General features: G+C 39.0%; 1 pseudogene; it reads left to right on the forward strand.

Moving 5' to 3' along the window:
• Positions 1–11,164: 11,164 nt before the first annotated feature.
• On the forward strand, positions 11,165–13,749 carry LOC101046505 (zinc finger protein 131-like; annotated as a pseudogene).
• The last annotated feature ends 917 nt before the right edge of the window (positions 13,750–14,666 follow it).

Here is a 14,666-nt window from a genome sequence, read left to right on the forward strand (position 1 = left end):
ACTCATGTTCAATCAACTAGGGACTTGTACTAGAATTTTGAAAATGATTTTTCATTAATTGTAAATAGTTTAAAATGTTTAAAAACAAAGTTTTTAAACTATTAAATTTTAACTTTTTTCATTCATTTCTTACTACACATATTAATAAGATAAAAATTAATCTTGATGATGCATTATCATTTTTATTAAAGAAATAATCAAATTGCTTAACCATTCCATCACGTATATGGTGCCACAATGGTATTGACTGAATCTCATTTTATATTAATTCATACACTAGTTTTAGCTTGATACGGATATACAACTAAGACTTTGCTTTTACAAAAATAAGTGTAGGGATTTTTTGCTTTGTTTTACAGAAAGTTACTGAAATATGAATAGATATGCAGATTGGATAATATTATTGAATAATATTGTCAATACCTTAATTTTAAAATATAGTGGTTATGTAGGTGGTAAAGAAACATCCTAGATTCATGGCTGCAACTTGCTCTGACATGGTTCAGGAAAAAAAAAATTGTACTTATATATACATACATATTTGTGAGGTGTGTGTGTGTGTAACAGAGAGAAAAATAAAGCATATATATTAAAATGTTAACTGTTAGGACTGGCTAGATATACAGAAATTCTATGTACTAGTCATGCACTTTTTGTATAAGTCTGAAATTATTTCAAAATAAAAGATTATAAAAGTCAATAATAAATAGACCTGAAAAGAGCCCTCTTACATTGAAGATTTCCTCTATACACCCTTTGTATCATTTTCATACCAGCATCTATTTAATAATTTTAATAGAAAGGACAGATGATTGTCTACAGATTAGCATTTTCGTTTATAAATTATGTGCTATGCTGGTTATGGAAGCATCACTAAAATCATTTAAATTGGTTGTGGCAAAGCTAAAGCTAAAATTAATTGTCCTTTCATTTAGAATCTGTGCTCTGCAAACTAATTATGTATTCAAAATAATCTTAATGTGTATTCATAATGAATATTACCATGAATCTGCATTAAAATCATTGTTCAATTCAATGTAATAATTATTCAGTGAAAGCCTGTAGATTCCAAAACGTTCATTTTCTTACTGATTTGCACATCCAGTTTGCATCAAACAAATATATTAATAGTCATGATTTATTTAGGAGTCATTGACTTTTATTAAGCACTTCTAATTTGCTAAATACTACATACATACATGATAGGAGACAGTCACTGCTTATTTTCAAGGTGCTTTCCTAAGACTGAATAACAACAGCTTGAGAGAGACTGGCACTGTGCCAGGGTTCAACAAGCTGCCACTACTCTCCTCCTTTTTCCAGATGAAAAGGAGAGGACAGATGACATGTGCTGCTTAGGGACGTGGGAAGGGAATGCAGGTGAGTGAGCATGCACCTCCTCCCAATGAGCAGCTTCCTCAGCTGGCTGTCATCTGTTCTTCAGGAAAGTCATTTATTTGGGGGCTGTGCAGTCACTCAGAGAACACTGTTCTGTGTCTCACTTTGGGATGACTCTGCAGAAGCAAGGAATTCTGGAAATAAGGCAGACCGAGTTTGGTCTTGGCCAGAGCTGTGTGGCAGATGGAAGCCAAGGGAGGGAGGCAAGAAGCATGGCTGAGCTCAGTTTAGCTGACAACCTAGGACAGCAAGAAGATGCCCAGACATCAGAGGAACTCCTGTTTCCTTCTTCTGAATCATCTCCCTCACAGTTGCCTTTCCTTTAATTGACTTCCAAAGGTTTAGCCATGTGCTTTATACCACTATCAAACTCTTACCTTTTCCTGTGTCCGTGCCTTTGTTTCCTTGTTTAGTAGTGATTCTCTCAATGCCCAATTAGATGATAAAAGCTCCTTTTTTACTCTTTTAAGGGCAAGAGTTTTACAGGTTAACTCTTCAGCGTCCTATTCCAGACTCTTCCTTTTACCCCAGCACTAAGACTTTGGACAAGTATTTAAAGTCTTCCAGTTTAAGCCTCCATATCTGTAAAATGAGAATAATAATGATGACAATTGTCACCTCTACCTGTATCTATTCCTATCCTCTTTTAGATTTTGGCCTTGGGATTTTAGATTACATAAAACAAAGGTAAAACACAAATGATTGGGATATCTCCATAACCTTATATCTCACAGAAGATGGCAGATGGGTGATGACTGGTGCAAGCTCACACAGAAAAAAATTTCATAAGCATTCAATAGTTGTGTTACTAACAAATAAGACAATCTTTCTAATGCCGTCTTCCCCCAATTCTGCCCAATATGTAATACTAGGCATGCTCTGAGTAATTGTACTCAAACAAGAAATTACTCTTCTGAAGATTCTGGAGTAAAGCTCAGCTTTGTGCTTTGGGACACACGAGTCTACCAGTTATGTCAATTATATACCAGGGGAGGGGAAGCAATGGAACTCAGATTCACCAGGTGGCCACAAAACTCTACAGATGGGAAAGATTCAGGAAATAGAATAATTAATTCAGACAACCAAAAGGATAAGAGTAAAAAAACATATGACCATTCAAGGCTATTCCACCTTGAAAATATTTAGGGCCACTCAGTTTGTATTTTATACAACCTTCTTTGGTGCTCTCAGGAATATTGTCAGATCCACAATTCAGGCACAAAGAATAATTTTAAAGTTTTTACTGTCTATCAGGTTTGCTCAAAATTCATTTGACTTTTAGTATTTTTGTGATTATTATTATGACAGTAGTAGCAGAGGTTTTAATCTTTATAGCACTAAACTCTTTAACATTTGCTTGTAAAAGTTGAGTGAGAAAGTGTAAAAGCCCCTCCCCGCCCCTCTCCTTCCTTCTCCTCTCCTCAGTGTCTGGTAGTTTGTGAGTGTTCAGAAAAGGTTAGTTGGTATTATTACTACAAATATTATATGTGTCATTGAGTATTGACACACATGAAATAAAGCTCCTTTAAATGTTTGATGAATTTGACTAGTCAACTTATTCTAGCATCTTCACTTTATACTCTTAACAATAAATCGATTCTACACATCTAACCTCTCCAAGATTTCCCACAAACCAAACCTGGGGACATTTGCTAGAAGGGAGAGAGCTGGTCAAGACAAACTGTGTGAACAAATAATTTTTGAAGACAGATTTTCAGATCTACTCTTGACTCAGCTATAGTTGAAGGTTATTTTCTCCCAGGCCAGAGAAAAATTTTTAGCTCTGCTCATCCTCAGAAGGTAAGAATCTGAGCCTGTGGGAGCACAAGGGGGAACTTTATAAATATATTTAATATACGATCTGTGGGTCTCAGGAGCCAGATGGTTGTTCATATGAGCAAAATTGGTATAGCAGAAACAGAAACTCTCAAAAAAGTAACCTGATTCTCCTCCTTTCCCTTTGTCTACTGATGGGGATAGATGAAGAGAGGGGTTGTCAGGAGCCCTCTATGTGCTTGCTGGTGGACAGTTCTGTTCCACATGAACAGAATGGCTGAGTGCAGTTGCAGATACTGAGGTAAAGAATTAGCCACTAACTGCTTAGATTGTGATGCTGAAGGTACAACTTCCAGGTAGTCTCCTCTTTGTAGTTTTCTCACCTCTATTGGGGCCACAGCATCAAAATACAAGCTGTAGAAAATCAAACAAAGAAGGATTTACATGTCCTGGAATCAAGACTACGTCACTCCTACTTCATTTACATCACTCAAAGAACTTTGATGAAGGATGTTTTGATTCTATCTCTCTAAATAGTTGGAACATCTGTATAAATGATTTTTCCATAGCTTTTAAGAAAATTGTGTCATACTAGTTCGCAAATTCTTTTTACCAAGCTCTCATTACAGAATTTGTTATATAAACAGGTGTCTGTTATACCAGTCTGTCTCACTGGGAATTATAATTTTTCTGAGTTCAAATGCCAGTGGCCTAAAAAAAGCCCATCTTTTGATGTTAGGAAGAAACATTTTTATGCTGTCAGTATATAAGGGGAAAGACAGTCATCAGTCAGGCTCCTTTGCCTTCATGCTCCAGGAACAGAGAAAAGAGAGAGATCACACTACAGGCATCCCTAATGTAACTCTTTATCTTGGTTAAATTCATTCTTTTTTTTTTAAATTACACACTTCTATCAATTATTCCCTTATAACCGTGATAAAGACAATAATATATAAAAAAATTTTCTCTGCAGAGTTTTATTTGATTTTTATAAAACAGTAATGATAGAATATGAGTGAAGGTCTTCTATTAGGCAAGACTCCTATCTAAAAGCCACTGTGCTAACACTCATTCATTAGTTCACTCACTCATACATGAATGAAACAATATTTCTAAGAATTTACTATGTGCCAGACACTGTGTTTCTGCTCATACAGAACAGTGAATAGAAGTGGACTTGAATACTGCTCTTAAGAAACATATAGTCTAGTTGAGGAAGCAGACATTAATCAATCAATGGCAAAAGTTGATAATTTTAAGCCACGATAAGCTTATGATTTGAAAGTATTAGAAGTACGAGAGTACTTAGAAGTACTAATGAAGATACCTTCAGGAAATGAATTTTGAACTTAATCTGAATAACAGAATGGGCAGAGTAAGTAAAAGGAACAGAACAAATTAGGAAAAGAAACATGTTATGCCAACTTAATTGGAGCTCAGGGAGAGAGGAGGAATGGAGTCAGATGAGAAATCAGGTAGATGTAAGGTGCCAGGTTGTGAAAAGCCATGTGTGCCATGTTAATTTTTTTCTTCATCTTGAGTGAGAGCATTATACATTTTATTCAGAAATGAACCATGATCATATTTGTATTTTTAAAAGTTTAGTCTGGTTATAGTGTGCAGAATCATCAGGAAAGCTAAAAAATGGATGAGAGAGACCCAATGGGAGGAATTCTGCAGCCTGTGTCTGTAGAAGAAAAGATTAGAGTTTGAAGCTAGGTCCTGGTGGAGGGAATAAAGATAAATTGCCAGATTTTTAAAAATATTTAAAAGATAAATTTCACACTCTTCAAAATAGGCAAAATATGAAAACCACCTTGGTATCCATTAGTGAATGAGTGGATAAAGAAACTCTGATGGAGTGGGGGGCCAAGGTGACTGCCTAGAAGCAGCTATGGTGCGTGGCTCTCATGGAGAGGAACAAAAGGGGCAAGAAAACACAGCACCTTCCACTAAACATGCAAGTACTTGCATTGACACTGATCAAGGAAACAGCTCAACTCATGGAGAATGGAGAAAAGCAAGGCACAGTGACAGCTCATGCAGGAGCCACAGAGAGCGAGGGGAACCTCCTCCCATCCAGGAAAGTGGTGAGTAAATTTGTGACCCCAGGAAAGCATGATTCTCCCACAGATCTTTGCAACCCTCATGTCAGGAGATTCCTCATGAACCCACTCCACTAGGGCTTCAGTCTGACACACAGAGTTGTGTGAAGTCTCAGCAGAGATGCTACTCAGGTGTGCACAAAGCCTTAGGATCTTTACAAACTCTGGCTCCAGGATCCCTGGTAAAAGTGACTGCAACTCAGGCAAGGCTGGCAGTCTGTACCTACCCCCAGGAAGGGGGTGGAATGCAGGATCAGAGCAGCATTGGTCTGAGGACTCCACTTCCATGGTGCCTCACAGAATAAGACCCACTGGCTTGGAATTCCAGCCAATAGTGTTGAAATATACTGGCAATAGTGTTGTGCCTTCTCAGGATAGGTTGGTTTTCCTGGATGGAGCCGGTGAGCCACCATCTTTGCTGTGGATGACTCAGCTATTCCAGCCTGCAGGCTTCAGAGAGTCCAAACTGATTGGGGACAGAAGGGTATCCCCCGGCGCAGCACAGCTATTCTACAAAAATTTGGTCAGACTTTTTTTTAAGCAGGACGCCAATCCATTTCTCATCTATGGGCAGGACCTCCAAACTGGGGCCTATAGCCACCCCTGCCTGTGTTCTCCTATAGATAGAGTTTTTATTTCTCATTGGGATGAAGTCCCTGTGGGGAGGGGAGAGCCACTATCTTTACTATTCTAGCCTATGCACTTTGGAGAGCCCAAGCCTACGGAGGCAGAAGCAGTACCCCAGTAAGGCAAAGCTGCTCTATAACAGTGTAGACAGAGTAGTTCCTTAAGCAGGTCTCTGATCTATTTCCCCTGAGTGGGCAGGACTTCCCAACAGGGGCCTCCAGCCAGTTGGGTTGATGTTCTTTGGCCAACTGAGGTTTGAAAACTTCCTGGCATGGGCTCCTAAAAGAAAGGGTGGTTGCCATCTTTGCTGTTTTAGCAACTTAACTGTTCCAGCCTCCAGGCTTTGGAGAGCCCAGGCTGACTACAGATAAAAGCAATAACCCAGCACAGCACGGCTGCTCTAGGAAAGCAAGGCTAGACTGCTTTGTTAAGTGGATTCCTGATCCCACTCCTCCTGACTGTGTGAGACCTTCTAACTAGGGTCTTCAGCCACCTCCTACAGGTGCATTTGGGCTGACAACATGTCTGTACCCCCTGGGATGGAGCTTCCAGAAAAACAGACAGGCTGCCACTTTGCTGTTTTGCAGCCTTCACTGGTGATACCTCCAGGTACTGGAAAATCTGAGGCAACCAGGGACTGCAGCAGATGCCCAGCAAACCTCAGAAGTCCTATGGAAAAGTAGCCCGACTGTTAAAAGAAATCAATCAAACAAAAAAACCTCAAAACCTCATCCAAAGGTTAGCAACCTCAAAGATTGAGGGTAGACATAAACATGCAAAGAATGTGCTCCTTTAGCTCAAGAATGCTGAAAATTCAAAAAAAAAAAAAAAAAAAAAACCAGAGTGCTTTTTCCTCTAAATGACCACATTACCTCTTCAGCAACAGTTCAGAACCAGGCTTAAGCTGAGATAGCTGAAATGCCAGAATTAGAACGCAGAATATGGATAGGAACAAACTTCACTGAGCTAAAGGAGCACATTCTAACTAAATGCAGGCAAACTAAAAATCAAGATAAAACATTGTGGGAACTGACAGTAAAAATAGCCAGTATAGTGAAGAACATAACCAATCTGATAGAGCTGAAAAACACAGTACAAGAATTTTATATAATGCAATCACAAGTATTAATAGCAGAATAGACCAAGCAGAGGAAAGAATCTCAAAACTTGAAGACTGTCTTTCTGAAATAAGACTGACAGACAAGAATAGAGGAGAAATAATGAAAAGGAATGAACAAAACCTCTGAGAAATGTGGGATTGTATAAAGAGACTGAATCTACAACTGATTGGTGTACCTGAAAGAGATGGAGAGAATGGAACCAATTTGGAAAATTTACTTCATGATATCATCCATGAGAACTCCCCAAACCTAGCTAGGCAGGCCAATATTCAAATTCAGAAAATGCAGAGAAGTCCAGTAAGATTCTCCATAAGAAGATCATCCCCAAGACACATAATTTTTAGATTTCACCAAGGTCTAAATGGAAGAAAAAAATGTTAAGGGAATCCTAAGAGAAAGGCCAGATCACTTACAAAGGGAAGCCCATCAGACTAACAGCAGACCTTTCAGTGGAAACCCTACAGGCCAGAAGAGATTGGGGTCCAATAGTCAACATTCTTAAAGAAAAGAAATGCCAACCCAGAATTTTGTATCTGGCTAAATTAAGCTTCAAAAGTAAAGAAGAAATAAGATCGTTTACAGACAAGCAAATGCTGAGAGAGTTGATAAGTACTAGGCATGCCTTACAAGAGCTCCTAAAGGAAGTGCTAAATATGGAAAGGAAAAACCTTTACCAGCAATTACAAGAACACACTGGAGTACACAGACCAATGACACTCTAAAGCAGCCACATAAGCAAGTCTACAAACTATTCAGGTAGCATCATATTGACAGGATCAAATCCACACATAGCAATACTAACCTTAAATGTAAATTGGATAAATACTCCAATTAAAAGACACAGAGTGGCATGCTGTACAAAGAACCAAGACCCATCACTATGCTGTCTTCAAAAGACCCATCTCACATGCAATAACATGAAAAGACTTAAAATAAAGGGATAAAGAAAAATTTACCAAGCAAATAGAAAACAGAAAAAAAAAAAACTAGTGGTTGCAATCCTAGTTTTTGACAAAATAGACTCCAAATCAACAAAAATTATAAAAGACAAAGAAGGTAATTACATAATGGTAAAGGGTTCAAATCAGCAAGAAGAGATAACTATCCTAAATATATATACACCCAACACAGGAGCATCCAGATTTATAAATCAAGTTCTTAGAGACCTCAAAGAGACTTAGACTCCTACACAATAACAGAAGGAAACTCTACTATCCCACTAACGATATTAGATCATCAAGACAAAAAATTAACAAAGATATTCAGGACCTGAACTTAGGTCTGGATCAAAGGGACCTCATAGGTATCTATAGCATTCTCCATCCAAAAGCAACAGAACATGCATCTCATTGCTAAACATCACTTACTCTAAAATCAATCACATAATCATAAGTAAAACACTTCTCAGTAAATGCAAACAAAAACCAAAACAAAAACAAAATCTGAAATCATAACTGTCTCTCCAAGCAGAGCACAATGAATGCAATTAGAAACCATGATTAAGCAATTGACTAAAATCCATACATTACACAGAATTGAATAACCTGCCCCTGAATGACTTTTGGATAAATAAGGAAATTAAGGCAGAAGTCAAGAAATTCTTTGAAACTAATGAGAACAAAGATATAACATACCAGAATATCTGGGACAGACTAAGACAGTGTTAAGATGGAAATTTATAGGACTAAATGTCCATGTAAAAAAACTAGAAAGATCTCAAGTTAACAACCTAATGTCACAACTGAAAGAACTAGAGAATGAAGAATAAACAAATCCCAAACCTAAGAGGAGACAAGAAATAACCAAAATCAGAGCTGGACTGAAGGAGATAGAGACATAAGAAAGCATTCAAAAGATCAACAAGTCCAGGAGCTGTTTTTGTTTGTTTGTTTGTTTTTGTTTTTTTTTTTTGTGGTGGGGGGTGGAATTAATTCGATAGTTAGACTTCTAGCTAGACAAATGAAGAGAGAAGATTCAAATAAACACAACCAGAAATGATAAAGGGGATGTTATCATTGACCCCACAGAAATACAAACAACAGAGACTACTATAAACAGAGATTTCAGTTTATGTGCATAGAGAATTCCTGGACACACACACCCTCTCAAGACTGGACCAGGAAGAAATTGAATCCCTCAACAGACCAATAATGAGTTCAGAAATTGAGGCAGTAATAAATTACCTCCTAACCAAAAAAAAAAAAAAAAAAAAAAAAAGCCCAGGACCAGGCAGATTTCCAGCTGATTTCTACCAGATGTACAAAGAATAGCTGGAACCATCCCTACTGATTCTGTTCCAAACAATAGAAAAGGAGGGACTGAGCTCTAACTTATTCAGAGGCCAGCATCACCCTGATACCAAAACATGGCAGAAATTTAACAACAAAAAGAAAACCTCAGGCCAATATTCTTGAAGAATATTGAAAAAAATTTAAAGGAAATACTGGCAAACCGAATCCACCAGTTCATCAAAAAGCTTATCCACCATGATGAACTAGGCTTCATCTTTGGGATGCAAGGTTGGTTCAATATATACAAACCAACTAATATGATTCATCACATAAACAAAACTAAAGACAAAAACCATATGATTATCTCAAGAGATGAAGAAATGGCTTTTGATAAAATTTAACATCCCTTCATGTTAAAAAGCTCTCAATAAATTAGGTATTGAAAGAGCATACCTCAAAATAATAAGGGGTATTATTATATGACAAACCCACAGCCAACATCATACTGAATGGGCAAAAGCTGTAAGCACTCCCCTTGAAAACAGGCCCAAGGCAAGGATGCCCTCTCTAACCACTCCTATTCAACATTGTATTAGGCATTCTGGCCAGAGCAGTCAGTCAAGAGAAATAAAGGCACTGAAATAGGAGAGGAAGTCAAACTATCTCTGTTTGTAGATGATGATCTTACATCTAGAAAACTCCATCATCTCGGCCCTAAATCTTCTTAAGTTGATAAGCAACTACAGAAAAGTCTCAGGATACACAATCAGTATTCAAAACTTGCTAGCTTTCCTATACACACCAACAACAATCAAGCTGAAAGCCGAATCACAAACAAATCCATTCATAATTGCAGCTAACAAGGGAAATGAAAGATCTCTGCAAGAAGAGCTACAAACCACCGCTCAAATAACTTAGAGATACTGTCTCCCCCTAGGGGTCCAACTGAGCACACATGTACCAGCAAGTCCTAAGAAGGAGCACCCTGGCTCTTGCGGGGAAGTGAAAGGCAAGCTATGGGTTACGGGTAGGGAAAGGTGTGAGTTGCATCATGCCTTGAGAAGGGAAAGCATGAGAGGCTTTGAGGAGACAGGAGACAGGGAAATTCTGGGTAGAAAAGAGTCTGTCCCTGGAGATGGTCCCATCTTCAAGCCTGTAACAGCAGCCCAAATTGAGAACATGCGTTCTTGTTTTCCTAATCAAATGTTGTCTTTTCCAAAACCACCCATGGCCCACCCTGCTTCCCATCCTGTGCCCATAAAACCCCCAGGTCCCACCAGCAGAGAGAGTGGAGAAAAGGGGAAGCTGGACACCAGAGACTATGGTTTGACATCAGAGAGAAGCAGCTTGACTTCAGAGGGATGGCTTGGCAGCATTGCTTTGGATGAGTCCAACCATCCTGGGAGAAGCAACTGGCTCCATTCCCTTTTCACTTCCCTTTCACACTAAGAGCCACTTACATCAGCAGTAAAATACTCTGCATTCACCATCCTTCAATTTATTCATGTGCCCTGATTTTTCCTGGATGCCAAACAAGAGCTTGGGAGCCATGGGTGCAGATGCTAAAGGCTGTCACACTGACTCTCTGCCTTTGCTGGTGGAGAGGAACTTCCTCACGTGAAAAGGCAGAGGGCCCACTGAGCTGTTTAACACTTAGGCCATTTGTGGATGGCAAAGCTAAAAGAGCACTGTAACACACTCTCAGAGGCTTTTAGGGGGCAGGTAGTCCACCCTGGATGGTACTGTGGGGGCTGCACAGAATTTTCAAAGCACTCACTCCAGGTCCTGCCCCTGCTTACCTGCATGCTCCCTCCTGTGAGGGGTTGAGTGCAGTGGGTTCAAGTGAGTGAAGTTGGTCCAGGTGGTGCCACAGCAGTCAGCTAACCCCAGCACCCACACTCCAGTTCCTGCCTGCAAAGAGGTCAGGGAAAATGTCCTGCTTCAGAAGGAGGACAGACCATGAACTAGGGAAACCTGATGGCCATGGAGGTTGAAGAGAGGATGAAATGCCTTCAAAAGTTTCCTGAATATCGTAAGATGATTCTTGACTGATTTAATCAACAGCAACATCAGGACTAGTTTACCGACATCATCCTGTCAACAGACATCATTTTAAGGCTCACAATGCTTTTTCTGGCTGCTTGCATTAAGTTCTTCTACAAATTCTTTCAGTTTACCCAGAAACCTTTGGTAGAGATAGAAGGTGTTGGTAAAAATGACCTTTTGCCATTTAATTCAGTTCACATGTACACCAAAATTAATGATACAGGAGAAGAAGAAGCCAAAGATTTATGGAAAGAAGCAGAGTTTCTACAAATGCTAGAAGTTATTGATAGGAGGCAGAAAAATTCTGGGCAAAGGAGGGTAGTTCCCTGGCAAGGGTCCCACCCTTAAGCCTGGGATGGCACCCCAAAGTGAGAGCATGCCTTCCTGTTTTCCCACTCGAATGTTGCCATTTCCAAAACCAACCATGCCCTGCCCCACCTTCAATCCTGTGCCTATAAAAACCCCGGGCTCCTCTAGCAGAGAGCAGAGCAGAGAAGAAGCAGCTGGACATCAGAAACTAGTTTGAAATCAGAGAGAAGCAGCTTGACTTCAGAGGGACAACTTGATGACATTATTTTAAAGAGGAGTCCATTTGTGGTTGGAGGGTCCAGCCAGGGATGGAGTCCACAGGGTCTGCATAGAATTTTACTCCTGCCGGCACCCAAAAGCATTTGCCCTGGCTCCTGCACTGGCTCACCTGCATGCTCCCTGCTGACAGATTGAGTACAATGGGTTCCAATGAGTAAAGTTTGCCCCAGCTGGTGCTGAAGTGGCTGGCTAGCCCCAGCATCTACATGCTAGTTCCCACCCATGAAGAGGTCAGATAAAATTTCCTGCTTCATTATGAAAGCCCTTAAAGTCAGGAACAAAGAAAACTCAGCTCCATTAGAGGAAAATACCACAGGAAAAAGTGAGGCCAAAATACAAGGAAGATTGCAGAAACTTCAAATGTTATCACAGAATCATTGCCATCTGCAGAATCAGAACCTGTTGAAATTGAGGTAGAGATTGCTGACGGCACAATTGAAGTGGAAGATGAAGGCATCAAAACATTAGAGGAAGTGGATTCTGCCAAGCATTGATAAAGTACATACAGAGCACGAGTTCCTCTAATGATTCAGCTGTAGCACTCTTGGCAGATATTACCAGCAAATGTCATCAAGGTGACAGAAAAGGGCAGATTAAAGAAAAAGATGGCTGTGCATCTGAACCCACAAGCATAGAGATAGAAAGTACTGACATTGTGGAACTTTGTCGTATGTGAAGGACTTGCTCCATTGTGAGAAATGCAATGGTTCATTTAAATTGTTTTATCATTTGAAGGAACACACGAAATCCCACTCTTCTGAGAGTTTCAAGAGTGAGACATGCAATAAAAGGTATCTTTAGGAGAGCACATGAAAACAGCACCTAAATTGTTACCATCTTGAAGAAGGTGGAGTCACTAAGAAGCAAAGAACTGGGAAAAAAGTTTACATATGTCAGTACTGTGAGAAGCAATTTGATGGTTTTGGATATTTTAAAGAACACCTTTGAACACATACAGGTGAAAAACCTTTTTAGTGTCCAAATTGTGATAAAAGATTTGCTAGAAATAGCACCCTCAAATGTCATCTCACTGCATGCGAAACTGGAGTAGGGACAAAAAAAGAAAAAAAAAAGCTTTATGAATGCCAGGTCTGCAACAGTGTGTTTAATAGCTGGGACCAGTTCAAAGACCACTTGGTAATACACACTGAATGTAAACCCAACCACTGTTCTTTATGTGACTTGTGGTTTATTCAAGAAAATAAATTAATGAGGCATCTCAGTGATACTCACAATATTTCAGAGCATCTAGTATTGGAAGAAGTTATTTCAGTAGAAACACATGTGCAAACTGAACCTGTGATATCAATGACTATTATAGAACAAGTTGGGAAGGTGCATGTGCTACCATTGCTTCAGGTCTAGGTGGATTCAGCACAAGTGACTGTGGAACATGTCCATCCAGATCTTCTCCAGGACAGCCGGGTACATTGTTCACTTATGAGTGAACGTCCAGAGCAGGTCCAAATAAGTGCTCTAGAAGTGGGTTGAATTCAGACTGAAGAAGGTACTGAAGTACATGTACAGAAGCTTCACATTGAATGGATAAATCAGATTCCAGTGGAAGTACAAACTGTACTTCTAGAAGCAGACTTGGATCACCCCAGAAATCTATGAACCAAGAGGAGGGGAAGCCTAGCCAAGCAGATGCTACTGAAGCTGCCAGGGAAGATCACGAAGATGCTGAGGATTAGAAAGCAAGCCAACAGTAGATTCTGAAGCTGAAAAGCCAGAGAATGAGGACAGAATAGCTATGCTGGCTTTCAGAATGAAATTACACATGAATATATTTTTAAATTTACTTGTTGAGTTTTTGAATGACTTATGGGTAGTATGACTGTCCTTAAGCTAACAGAGAAGTGGACCAAAGTTAAGCTATTTGCTGTTGTGCTGAACTGTTTCTGTTGAAACAAACTGATTCCCCTCCTCCTGCTTAATGCCACAGAGGAGGGATCTGTTCCACAAATTAAGGGGAGTTTCGAGAAGTACATTTCTGAAAACTTATGTAGATTATATTCTTATTATGAAGTTGCATTTGACTGTATCTATTTTCATTATGGTAAAAATTCTCCCTTTTCTCTTTCCCAGGTCATGTACTTACTTCCTCATATTTCTTCCATATTGTAAAGCCAAACTTAAATCATTATAACACAAGTTTATCTACCCTAATACATGTTTAAAAATTGAATATATAGGAAACAAAAAGCTGCATGATGAACAGTGCATTGTTACTGTGCAGTTAAATTTTGGCTTTGTTTAGTTGGAACAAATGTTCTTGTCTATCCCAGTAGTCACAGATACCATCTCTGCAACAGAGAGAGGGGTGGTGGTAAAATTTCAAGAATGTTAAGAAAAAAAATTCACACCCATATTAAGTTTCAAAACCAGCGAAACTTCTATAAAGCATCTCTGGTTCTTTCAGTTTATGTTGTAAAGAGCAATATAGCCAATGGTATGATACTTTATATTTTTGCTTATAATGACAACCATGAGCTCTTTTTCACTCAGGTTAGTTGGAGAAATTTTATTTAGTGGCAGCTGAAGGGCCAATTTCAATTGGGAAAATTTATTTACTTCTGTGGTAAATTTTATTTTGATGAAAAGTTACACTATTATTTTACTACCAAATGAAAAAAAGATGAGCATCATTTAAAAAGTCATGTATTTAAAATAAAGTACAAGAAAAAACATTTATATAATCATCAGGCTTGTTTTGAATGGAATCTTTTCCCCCACTCCTTAATGTAAAGATCTTGTGCTATAACTTTTAAAGC

This window comes from Saimiri boliviensis, chromosome 4 (genome assembly GCF_048565385.1).
Source record: "Saimiri boliviensis isolate mSaiBol1 chromosome 4, mSaiBol1.pri, whole genome shotgun sequence".
Classification (NCBI taxonomy): Eukaryota; Metazoa; Chordata; class Mammalia; order Primates; family Cebidae; genus Saimiri; species Saimiri boliviensis.